The sequence below is a fragment of the Lygodium microphyllum genome, chromosome 14 (assembly GCF_053477565.2).
Source record: "Lygodium microphyllum isolate KBCC chromosome 14, Lygodium_microphyllum_v1.1.10, whole genome shotgun sequence".
Classification (NCBI taxonomy): domain Eukaryota; kingdom Viridiplantae; phylum Streptophyta; class Polypodiopsida; order Schizaeales; family Lygodiaceae; genus Lygodium; species Lygodium microphyllum.
The window spans coordinates 92333255-92345746 of record NC_141148.1 but is presented as its reverse complement, the minus strand read 5'-3'; positions in this window follow the sequence as shown (position 1 = coordinate 92345746).

The following is a 12492-nucleotide window of genomic DNA, read 5'->3' as shown; positions in this document are numbered from 1 at the left end:
ATAGGTGTGTTTTGTGTGTGTAGGCAAATAAAATTGTGTGTGTTTATGGGTGCTAGTGCAAGTATGGGTGGGTGAATGCAATGTGTGTATGTGAAGATTCACTTTGTTTCAAGATTCTAATGTATGTGTATTGGTGGAGACACACTGTGTGTGTTATGCACATGACACACCAAGGCACGTAGTGTTCTTGTCACTTCTTGCAATCCTCCCTACTTAGTAGGTTGGATGTGGTTGTAGAGGGAAGGAGTGTTTGAGTATGTAGATGTGCATGTTGTCTAAGAGCAGGAGTGTGCGAGTGCATATGTGTAAAATGGGATGTTGTGTGTAAAGTATAAGTTGAATGCAAAGAGTGGTGTGAGTCCTTTGCTTAGTGTGTATGTGTGGAGGAGGGTGAGCATGTGTGCATCTAATGTCTATGAGGGTTCATGAGGATACATGTGTCTCTATGTGTATCACATGAGTGACACACCAAGGCACCTTTTGTGTCTACCACTTCCCACAATCGTTCCTACTAAGTAGGCTAGATGTGAGTTATGGAGATGGAGAAGAGTCTCAATGCGTATGCGTGTGTGCTGCGGCAGGCATGTGTGTGTGAGCTACGGGCTGGTGACGTTACAATGGTTGTAGGGCTACAGCGCCACAGGACCAATAGAGAGAACTAGGGGAGGAGTTGGTGATGTCGAGTAGCCAATCAGAGGCCGCATCTAATAATAGCACTGCAGCAACATGGAGGGAGTGATGTGGTGATCACCAATGCAGCAATGCAAATTTTTGGGGGCTATCTCATGCTCGAAAAAGTGCAAAAAATCATATTTATTTAGAAATTTTTTGATATCATTTTGCTATCAAATTTGTACTATTTTGGCATTACATTTACTATTGTTTGGCCATTATGGTGGCACTCGAACTACAACTATATTTGTCTTCTTAGTATAATTTATCTTATATTGGTTGCTTATTGATTTAAACTTATTGCAATGATTATATCTTTGTCTTCTAATTTGAAAAATGTATTAGTTAATATCGATAAGTTAGATGCCATAAACACATATGATGTCTTTGTTCAAAAGAAGTAGGTTAAGGTCATTAAATTGATAGGTGTATTGAAGCCTAAAGACATGGATAGAGATGCATGCAATGGGATAGATGGGCTTGCACATTATTTTATTATGTTGAATCTCTCAAAATTTATTTATTTAAATGTAAATGACACCAAGGGTGATACATATGGAGTTTATAAGAAATCATGCAAGCTTTATGAAAAGCAAATTGCTACATCACAGGTTGAATTGGGTTAAAGAAACTCATTAAGCTTTGTATGGAGAAGAGGATGCATGTCCAATGATTTGAATGAGTTAACACTATCTTTAGCAAATTGTTTTCTTAAAATATCACTTTTGAGTATTTAGTCAAAGCTATATTTTCAGTTACACCATTTTTTGAAAGTTGGAATACCTTTGGGATAGCAATCAATAATTCAATACTTGCTAGCATATTGATGAGCTCTAATATTGAGAGCAACCTGCTTCAAGAAAAGGTTAATAGAAAGAATAATGTAGGTTCCAAGAGCCCAATCCACTTATAATGAGAGGAAAGTCATGATGCAAGGGAAAAATCTTGTGATAGAGAAAAGTCTAGGAGTAAGTCTCATATGAGGAGAGATGGGGAATGCTTTTATAGAGGGCTAAATTCTAGCACTTTGTACTCTTTATGTGTATATAGTATAAAGGACCATATTGTAGCTATGATTAAGTATCTCTATGGCATCATCATTTGGATCATGTATCAATGATGGGCATGAAAGGTCTTGCTCATTTGGAGGATCTTCCTCTTTTCAAAATTTCTACCTTTGAAATATGTGAGCATTGAAAGTTTTTTCTCATTTGCAATATATTTCTTCTTTCAAATTTTTTTAATTTGAAATATGTAAGCATTACATGTATGGAAAGAAAATGAAAATGTCACATAAGAATATTCTTGGAATGCATAAATCAAAACTATTGGAATTAGTGCATGGTAATGTCTATAGGCCAATGTTGATAAAATTAGAGGGAACATCTTATTTTATTACATTCAATGATGATGCTTATGCTGCAAAAAATTAGTCAGACATGAAGCTTAAATGGTTAAGGAATGATAATGATGGGAAGTGTACTTCTTATGTATCCAGAAATTTTGTGAGATGCATGGTATCAAGAGGGAGTTGACCAGTCCTAAAAATCTAGGTCAAAATGGGATAGATGAAAATATGAATAGGACCATATATGAAAGAGTTTGGAGTATGTTATCAAATGTGGGCTTGACTTATGGATTTTGAATTGAGGCTACTAAAGCAACTATTTACTTGATTAATCATCTAGTGAGCATTGGATGGCAAAAGTCTTGAGGAGGTGTGGTTTGGTAATAAACTATCAAGAATCGCATGGTGGGGGGACTTGCTCAAGATGCTGCACCGAACACACACAGAATGCACAAGGAGAAGCTCACTCGAGAGACAAGAAGAGAGATGGAGGCCAAAATGTTTTCTTGCTAGTTTCTTCTTCTTCTTCCACACACTTTTCAATGTAAAGTATAGATAAGATACAACATAAAGGAAAGTGGCCTACTAAGTCAAACAATGCATAACCGACTACATTAGTCGACTGGCGCTATAACTATGCCAATTGTAAATAGGTGTAACAACATGAATATAATAAGTAATGAGTCAGTGGCCATGTGAGAGTCATAATGACCACCGACGTGCTAAGTGTAGACGTGTGGACCCATCTAACTAGGCGGTCCATCATCAATGTCCGCATGTGTTGAGCTTGTCATCTCAACACTCCCCCTCAAGCTCAACTGCATCTCTGCAACTCCAAGTAAGCTTCGAAACTTTTGAAGCTTCTCTGTACCCAATGCCTTCGTGAAGATGTCAGCTATCTGATCCTGTGTGCTGACATACACCAAGTCAATCTCACTTGCGAGTACCTTCTCTCTCACAAAGTGGTAGTGTACCTCAATATGTTTTGTCCTGGCATGGAACACAGGATTCCTAGCCAACTATATACTGCTCATGTTGTCACAATAAATGACAATTGGACCTTCCACCTGCACATCCAAATCAGCCGTTAACTTTTGTAGCCATACTACCTCACATGTTGCAATAGCAGCACCTCTATACTCAGCCTTTGTACTCGACAAAGCAACTGTAGATTGCTTTTTGTTGCTCCAAGCAACTGCTGCACTACCAAGAGAGAACATGTATCCGCTGGTAGATCTTCTATCAAACATACTACCAGCCCAATCTGCATCTGTGTATCCAAACACATGTACATCTGTACCTACCTCATAAAAAAGTCCATAATGTAATGTGGACTTCACATATCTCAATATGCGTTTGACTGCATCCAAATGTGGCTTTCTAGGTACTTGCATAAACTGACTCACAAGACCAACATCATAGCTCAAGTCTGGCCTTGTAATGGTTATGTAGATCAAACTCCCTACTATCCTCCTGAACATAGTAGGGTTTTCTATCTCATCCCCAACATCAGCACTCAACCTGATATTCTGCTCCAACGGGACTGAAAGTGGTTTGCATACTGTCATACCATACTTGGACAACATATCCAAGCCATACTATCTTTGGGACAACCATACACCATCATCACATCTGATCATCTCAATGCCAAGGAAGTACCTTAGCTCACCTAAATCCTTCATCTCAAACTTCTTCTTCAAAAAGTCCTTGACTTCAGCAATCCCACTATCACTATCACCTGTAATAATCAAGTCATCCACATAGATGACTGTCAGACCATGCTCTAGGTGCTTGCTTGAGCCCTTAGAGCGCCTTCTTCAACCTGCACACATACGTGGGATGCTCTAAATCTTCATAACCTGTTGGCTGATCCATATACACTTCTTCCTACAAATCACCATGTAAGAAGGCATTCTTCACATCCATTTGCTACAATCTCCAACCTTTGGCTGCTGCCAAAGCAATCACACATCTGACAATTGCCATTCTAGCAACTGGACTGAAGGTTTTATCATAATCTATGCTATATGTCTGGGCATAGCCTTTTCCAACCAACCTAGCTATGTACCTACTAATAGAACCATCTGCATTGTGCTTAATCTTATAAACCCACTTACATCCAATAGCTTTCTTGCCCTTTGGCAATGATACTAGATCCCAAGTCTTATTGGCCTCTAATGCAGCCATCTCCTCATCCATTGCTGCATCCCAATGAACATGACCAACAGCCTCCTCAAAACATGTGGGCTCAACATCCTCAACTAGTTTCACCATATAAGCATAATGGTGAGCTGCATAACCTTCAAAACCAAATATTTTAACAGGGTATCTCACCGTGCTAGACCTGCATACCACCGGATCACTCAATGGAGTCTTTGCATTGATGCGTGCTCTTTGCACACCTGGAGTCCTCATCACTGAAGGAATTCCAAGCTCATCATCCAAGCTCTCTGAGCCATTGGAGTCTCCATCAAGAACTGCATCAATGCCATCTAACACTTTATTCTTTCCTTTGTCTTTACCTGTAGTGCTACTAGATGCACCTGAAGATGTAGAGGTACTCCTTAGTCTCCCAGACCAAGGACTACCAAATGATGTCTCTGGTCCACTAAGAGTCCGTGATTCTTGCTTTTCAACCTGCACATGAGTGTCATGATCATCATTATCATCCAATGCATCACCACTAGATGCATACCAACTGCTCATTTCATCAAAGATGACATCCCTGCTCACTCTGAACTTACATGTGACAGGGTTATAATAGCGATACCCTTTCTTCTCTAAAGAGTATCGAATAAAGACACATTTTTTTGCCTTTGGATCAAGCTTCTTCTGTAGCTCATCTGGCACATGAATGTATGCAACACAGCCAAATACCTTAAGGTGCGATACATCAAGCTTCTTGCCAGTAAAATATTCTTCAGGAGTCATCCCATGAACTGCAGCTGTGGGAATTCTGTTCATAATATAAACAATAGTATAAACAGCCTCATATAAAAAATGCTTAGGCATATTCTTTTCAGCCATCAAGGCGCGTGCAACTTCTGCAATATGCATGTTTTTCCTTTCTGCAACACCATTTTGCTGTGGGGTATACCTGCATGTGAACTATCTCTTTATCCCATGAGATCTCAGAAAATCAACGAACTCATTCGAGATGTACTCTCCCCCTCCATCTAACCTCAAGCACTTTACTTTCAAGCCTATTTCTCTTTCAACTGCAACCTTGAAAGTTCTAAAGTGCTCAAATGCTTCACTCTTTTCCTTCATAAAATATACCCACAGCTTTCTAGAACAATCATCAATGAATGTGACAAAGTATGAACTGCCTCCAAGAGATACATTTTGTGTAGGCCCCCAAATGTTTGTATGCACAACATCATACCAAACTGATATGCTTTGCATACCTTATGAAATTCTGTAACTCTAAATGTAGGCAAACCCTTTGGACTGCATTAATTTTAGCCTTTATATATTTCCATGTCCAATGTATTTGTGCCAAATTTCAATATCTACAACAACACCTTTTCCTTTAGCATACATAGCAGCATTCATAGTAGGAAGTCCAGCATCCAGAGTAAACATACGTCCAACTCTACTTCCCTTTGCAACTAACCTGCACTTGTCGTTGAAGTCTTCTACAAAGCAACCCTTTGCATTAAATCTGACTTGCAGCCCTTGCTCTACCATTTAACCGACTGACACCAAGTTCTTTGTAATAAATGGCACATGTAATACATCTGAAAGACTCTTTGTCTTAGCATCATGCAAGGACAAGGGAACTTTTCCAATGTGTGAAATTGGGTGGCATGAATCATCACCCGTCTGCACATAGCCTACATTTTGCAAATCCTGCATCTCTCCAAACCATTCTACATGGCTGGTCATATGATTGGATGCACCTGAATCAACATACCAAACATCATCATGTGTTCCCTTTCTTGTAACAGCATTCAACATATGCTGCATAACAAATAGACATTTATTTTTGTCTTCATTCTGTCATGAAGATAATGCATAGTTTCCTTGCTACGGAAATGGCTTTCTAACATATACGGAAGTTACAAAAGACTTCCAAGCCTTTTCATTGTTAAGTCCACCCAAGGTAGATGACACCAAATCATCATCATTGGGGAGCATCAATCGCTGCCAAGGCATCTGCAATGCTCCTTACCTTCAGTGCATACTCATTGATAGACATCTTTCCTTTCTTCAATGTATCCAACTCTTGATTGAGTTGAATCTTTCGTGCCTTTGTATTTACAGAAAAAATACTTTCAAGTATGGTCCAAGCTACATATGAATTCTCTGTATTTCTAATGTGTCCCAGCATATTATTGTCAATTACTGCAGATAACCAATACATGACCTTCTTGTCTTTTGCATTCCATTCCTTCCGTGCCTTTGTCTCTTCTGCGATTGGAGGATCACTCACCTCCGGCTTCTTTTCTTCACCTAAAACGAACTCGTGGAGGCCTTTTCCAATAAGGAAGTTCGTGACATGGAACTTCCATGAAGGGTAGTTGTTCTTGTCAAGCTTCTCAATGATGGGGCTTCCATTGTTCTCTGCCATTATCACAAAATTAATACCAACAGCAAGCAAATCTTCTACAACCCTTGACCTGTAGTATACAACAATACACCAGACAACCTTTTTCACTGTCTGCTCAACAATACATGCAATCTGCAACCAGTTTGCAAATAAACCTTGTGTTTACTCGTTGTAAACACCTTTGAACTTACAGATCTGAAATCTGTAACCTGTGCATCCACTTTCGGTCAATACAGTCGAAGTCACAATGTACCCTAAAACTGTTGTCCGCAACCTTGCGGCTCTAAAACGGGGCCTGAAACGGCCTCAGATGCCCAAAATAACTGCGGCACTGCCCTAAAGGGCTTATCTACAGAATACACAACGCTCTTCGCGTACACCAAATCTCACTGCAATCTGAGATTTTTGCTCAACCCTGCTTCCGATGCCTCCACAGGCACTATCCAAGAGAGAGAGTGGAAGAATGGGAGAGCTTCTTACCCGTGGCTTGCTTGCTCGAACATTGCTTCTTCTCCTTCGTTTCAGCCTTCGAAATCAACCTCTCTCAGTGGCGCGGCTCTGATACCATGTCAAGAATCGCGTGGTGCGGGGACTTGCTCAAGATGATGCGCCAAACACACACAGAATGCACAAGGAGAAGCTCACTCAAGAGACAAGAAGAGAGATGGAGACCAAAACATTTTCTTGCTGGTTTCTTCTTATTCTTTCACATACTTTTCAATGTACACAAAGTATAGATAAGATACAACATAAAGGAAAGTAGCCTACTAAGTCAAACAATGCATAACCGACTACATTAGTCGACTGGCGCTATAACTATGCCAGTTGTAAATAGGTGTAACAACCTAAATATAATAAGTAATGAGTCAGTGGCCATGTGAGAGTCATAATGACCACCAACGTGCTAAGTGTAGATGTGTGGACCCATCTAACCAGGCGGTCCATCATCAATGTCCGCATGTGTTGAGCTTGTCATCTCAACAGAAACCCTTCTATGACCACTTATAGGCACTTGTCTCTGTGAAGACTATATGATAATGTCAAATGCTAAGTGGAACTAGCTTGATCCTAAATCTAAAAAATGTGTTTTTCTTAGATATGGTGATTCAAGAGAGATGGGATACTATCTATGGGATCAAAAAGTCAAAAAGATAGTGTGTAGCCACCATGATATGATCTTTAATGAGGATAATATGTATAAACAAAAACTCATAACCACCATTGAGGTATGCAAGGTGGTATTCTAGGAGGATGGAAAAAAACCATATGAGCAATATGCATGACGTGTTTCACATGATGTAGGGCTAGGACAATTAGGAAATTTTGAGCTAGAACTGCCACAACTAGGCGACCAACCTCACATACAGTAGTAGATAGATAGTTGGGACTACCAAATGCTAAGGTTAAGGAGGTATGAGACAATTTACAAGAGTCTCTAGATACCCCATAAGTACACTTCATCGCTTGATTATGTCATTATGATAAATTGTAGAGAACCTTCATGTTATGACGATCCTATGACCAAGGATGATAGTTATAAGTGGAAGAAGGCAATGCAATGAGAGATGGAATATTTGGATAAGATGCAATATGGGAATTGATTTATTTTCCTAATAGTAAGAATTTATTACCATGAAAATGGCATTATGAACTGAAAATGTCTCGAAGACCTAAATATGGGTCATAAGCTAAAAATGTCTTCAACAAATACATTATCTAAGTAGAAGGCAAGACTAGTATAGCCAAGGGCTTTAAGCAAGAAAAGGGTAAAGGTTTTGATTATATCCTCTCACTAGTAGGCAAGATGATCACTTATCAGTATGTTGCTAGCATTGGTTGCTGAGGACATGGTGCTTATCCATATGGATGCCAAAACAACTTTCTTGCATGGGGACATGCATGAGGATACTTATGTGCAATAACTAGAGGACTTGTGCAATGCAAGAATAGTTGGCATATAAGCTTCATAAGCATTAATATGGACTAAAGCGATACCTTCATGAGGTCTCAACGATATACAAGAAATGAGATAGATTATATTCTATACACATGGAAGGCAATGAATGGTAGCCCTATGATCTTGATCCTTGGATTTTGCGAGGAAGTCACTATTGGATGTGATGCATTGAAGAAAAGGTGGCATAAAATTCTTGACATGAAGAACTTGGTAAATGAAAATAATATAATTGGGAACTAGATTATGAGAGACAAACACTCGACAAACATAAAAATTCCTTTGTTTTGTAGAAATTACATAGCACAACAGATAGAATCTGAGTAAGGAGTACAGAACACACAACAAATATGAGAAGAATAGAGATTACTTTAATTTCAACCGAACTGATACAAAGGTGGCTCTATCCACCCATGCGCTTCCACTATGAAGCTTAGATGGCAATCTAGACACATGATAGGCAAAGAGCTTAGGATATTTGAAAGAACTCTGGTTGGGTGTAAAAGAAAGATTGAAAATGGCTTTAGACGGGTCTTTCTTTTATAGATTGGAAAGATATTCTGGCTAGCATGTCCAACTATATTATGAATGGAAAAGGGAATATTCCATTTACCATCGGGCCAAGGATGCTACCCTCGAAGCCTTGTCAAGGGGGCCATTGGACCCTCTAAGACCCCCTAGCCAGGGGCTGCTTTTGTGGCCCCCAAACCCCAAATAGGTGTCCTTGGTAACTCAAAACATGATCAAGGGAAGAAGCAGATACAATCAAGGGATAGAGACTGCCAGCCTTGGCACCTCTTGCAATCACAAGTCCCACACCCGAAAACTCAATGCATTGTGCTTGGACTTGCTACTAGCATAACTACTCTATCAAGCCCAAAGGCTAGATCTATAAAGGTCACCTTTTTGCCATCTGATCACATATACCTCATTTGACATACAAGTTAGGACCTACACAATGTTTGTGCTCACACATGGTTTCTCCTCATAATGGGGGCCTTACAACATTGAGCACCATGGATCATTGGTAGCACCCTACTTACGGAGGACCACCCAAAGAACACCCCCCGATCACTCAATCGTTGCTCCAGATTGCTCTCACCTAGTGAACCCACACCCCTTTTCATTCGAGAAGTCCATTTTAGCCAACTAGCCTCTCCACCAAGCTTGCCCTCCTCAAGTTGAAGGGTCAAAAGAGCCAATGGGAGGAGGACCTGCAAATAAGAGAATAAGCCTCATGGATACGTGCTAGAAAAACTCACCAGTCGGCATGACACCACCCTTTTTGCTATTACACCCTCACCACTTCTCCTCATTCCAGTCAAATTCTGACTCAAACATGGCCCACTATTCATTGAACTTCATTAGTGGATTCTTGACTCGACAGTAGCACTAGTGCTAGGAGCTCACCATGCAAGTTGAGTACCTCAAGCATGCAAATACCACCCTCTTCAAGAAACTCTACCCTAAAAAGATGTTGCCCTCCATGACCAGTAATAATGGCTAGAGGACTGCTAGCACACCTAGCTTTCCTTTGCTAAATAATGGCATCTAGAGCTAGGTCCATTAGTAAAGAAGAAGGAGAATGTGTTTTCTAGGCATGGGTAGCTGGAGTAGAGAACCTAGATGGTGCATCCCCACTCTCCTTGGAGGTCATCGAAGAACTCTAGTAGGACTACAAGAGGGAGTGGATCGACTCTTGGGAGAAGATATAGAATGCAAACTCCAGGTCACCGCAAGGACTCTTGCTCCAAGTTCCCACCTTTGCATGACAAGCTGGATGAATCATACTCTAATGCCAAGTCCAGGTATGTTGCCCACCAATTGCTACCCACTATGACCCTATCCCCTCCCTAGCACTAAGACGAGAGCACCCTTATGGGCTCTGCCCCAATACACTCTATCTTTGGCTTGGTGGCCAAATTCAAAATTTTAACTTTGAGCCAAAGATCAACAGATTGTCCACTCTCTGGTTCCTAATGGATCGGTTAGCTAGAGAGTTTGGCCCTCAATTAAAATACTCCCTACTCACTAACAAAGGGAAGTAGATCTCCATGAAGGAGCTTGTTGGTACCCTAAGCAAGAAGGATGCTTCACCCAAGTCATTGATCTTAGACTCCTTTAACTTCTCCACTGGCACCAGTTCCATAGATTCGAAATGGCAGATGATGGTCAAATACTACCAAGCGCTGGAGGAGTAGCGTAATGCCAAGGTGGAGGAGTGGGTCCGAGTGCTTCAAAAGGCGGTGATGGTAAGATTGTAAGATAAAATCCAACCTCTTCTAGCATATGATCCCAAAAGAAACATGGCTCAAGTAGCCCAGGAGATGACGAAGGATGGCATTCCTCACCCCATTTAGGATTCCATAGACCACCATTCCTTGAAGTGCCTCTATAATTCTTGTCTCTGACCAAAGGAGGCTAAAGCCAAACAAAAACCATGCTAGAGCTCGACACCTGACCATGAGGCCATATCAGATGGATAAGAACCATTTCAAAACCTAGTGCATGAACCTCCCAACCCCAATGACATCAGGGAGATGATGATCCCCTTCCAAATGATATGCTCTCTAAAAACACCTCCACTTGCATCTTTGACATTATGAAGTTGGCTAGCATCGCCCAACTTTGGTCCCACCTCACTCATTTTGAGGCCCTATTCCTTAAACATTGGCACCATATCCTTGCCCTTCTTAGTGTCGAGTCCTAGTACAAACTCAAACTGGAAGGATTCTAGTCTGAATCACTTTCAAATGGGACTAATTGCACCAGCAAATCCAACTCAATACCCTTTACTTAGAGAATCTTATTGTCAAGCTCATCTACCACAACGTTTTGCAGTCGCCCCTCCAAACTTGCATTGACCTGTGGATGCAATAGCACCACCTTTAGCACAATCCCCTTCCACTACTCTGCCACACCCACCAAGAGGCCCAACATCACCTCGGTTGCTTTGGCCCCAACACACTCCTAATCTACATCACTCTCTACTACCTCTCCTTCCATTTCTGGCCATTCTAGCCCCACCTCTGCCATTGAACCAATTCAGAGATGATGATAAAGGCTACCAAACGTGGCACATGGGTGGAGACAATGTCCCACTATTGTGCTAGCACATAGGAAGAGAGAATGTCTTGTTGTAGGTAGTGGCCTATATAATGGTAGGGAGTGAATCATGGTAGTTGTTGTTATTTGAGCACACTCATAATCATGGAGGCCAAGAAGAAAAAGGAGTTCTCTTGCTCCATGCCATATCTTTCCTGAGTCTTTCTACTAAATCTTCTTTGGCTAGCATCTTGGGTTCTCTCATAATAGAGCCTATCTTGTATTGTTTCCCGAGTCATTGTGTTTGGAAGTAGTACTACCTCAATCACTGTTACAAGATATGTCATGGTGGACACGGACCATGCAACCAAAAAGAAGCATAGGAAGACTAAGGAAGCCCAAGTCAAAAAGTACATGAAGAAGCTCATTCTGCCCAGGCAAGAAAAGTGGAGGAGAAGGCAAGCTCAGAAAAAACATGGGAGAGCACTGAATATTCTAGCAAGGTGCGAAGGAAAGCTCCAAACATTCTAGCAAGGTGCTCTCTCAGGGATGAATGTTGCTCTCTCAAGGATGAAGGAGAGCCTCCGAGGGCTCTCACAAGGAAAGCGCAGGGCACAATGTAATTCATTTTATAAGAGTGAGAGGCTCCTTCCTGTGTAAGTTGTAAAGTCTAAATAGACATAGGTGAAGGGATAAGGCAACTAGAAGGGAATAGGGAAAGAGGACCTTGGCAAGATGCCGGGTCATGTAAAAAAGGGGATGGGTGCCAAAGGGATTTAGGGCTTGTATAAAAACTTGAAAAGTGAATGAGGAGCTCATTCTTTGGTGTGTGGCAAAAGTGGTCTCTTCTTCTCTCCTTCTTGCTTGCTTTTGTGTACTTGAGAGGGAGAGTTTGAGGAAGTGAGCGTGTGAGGGTGAGGG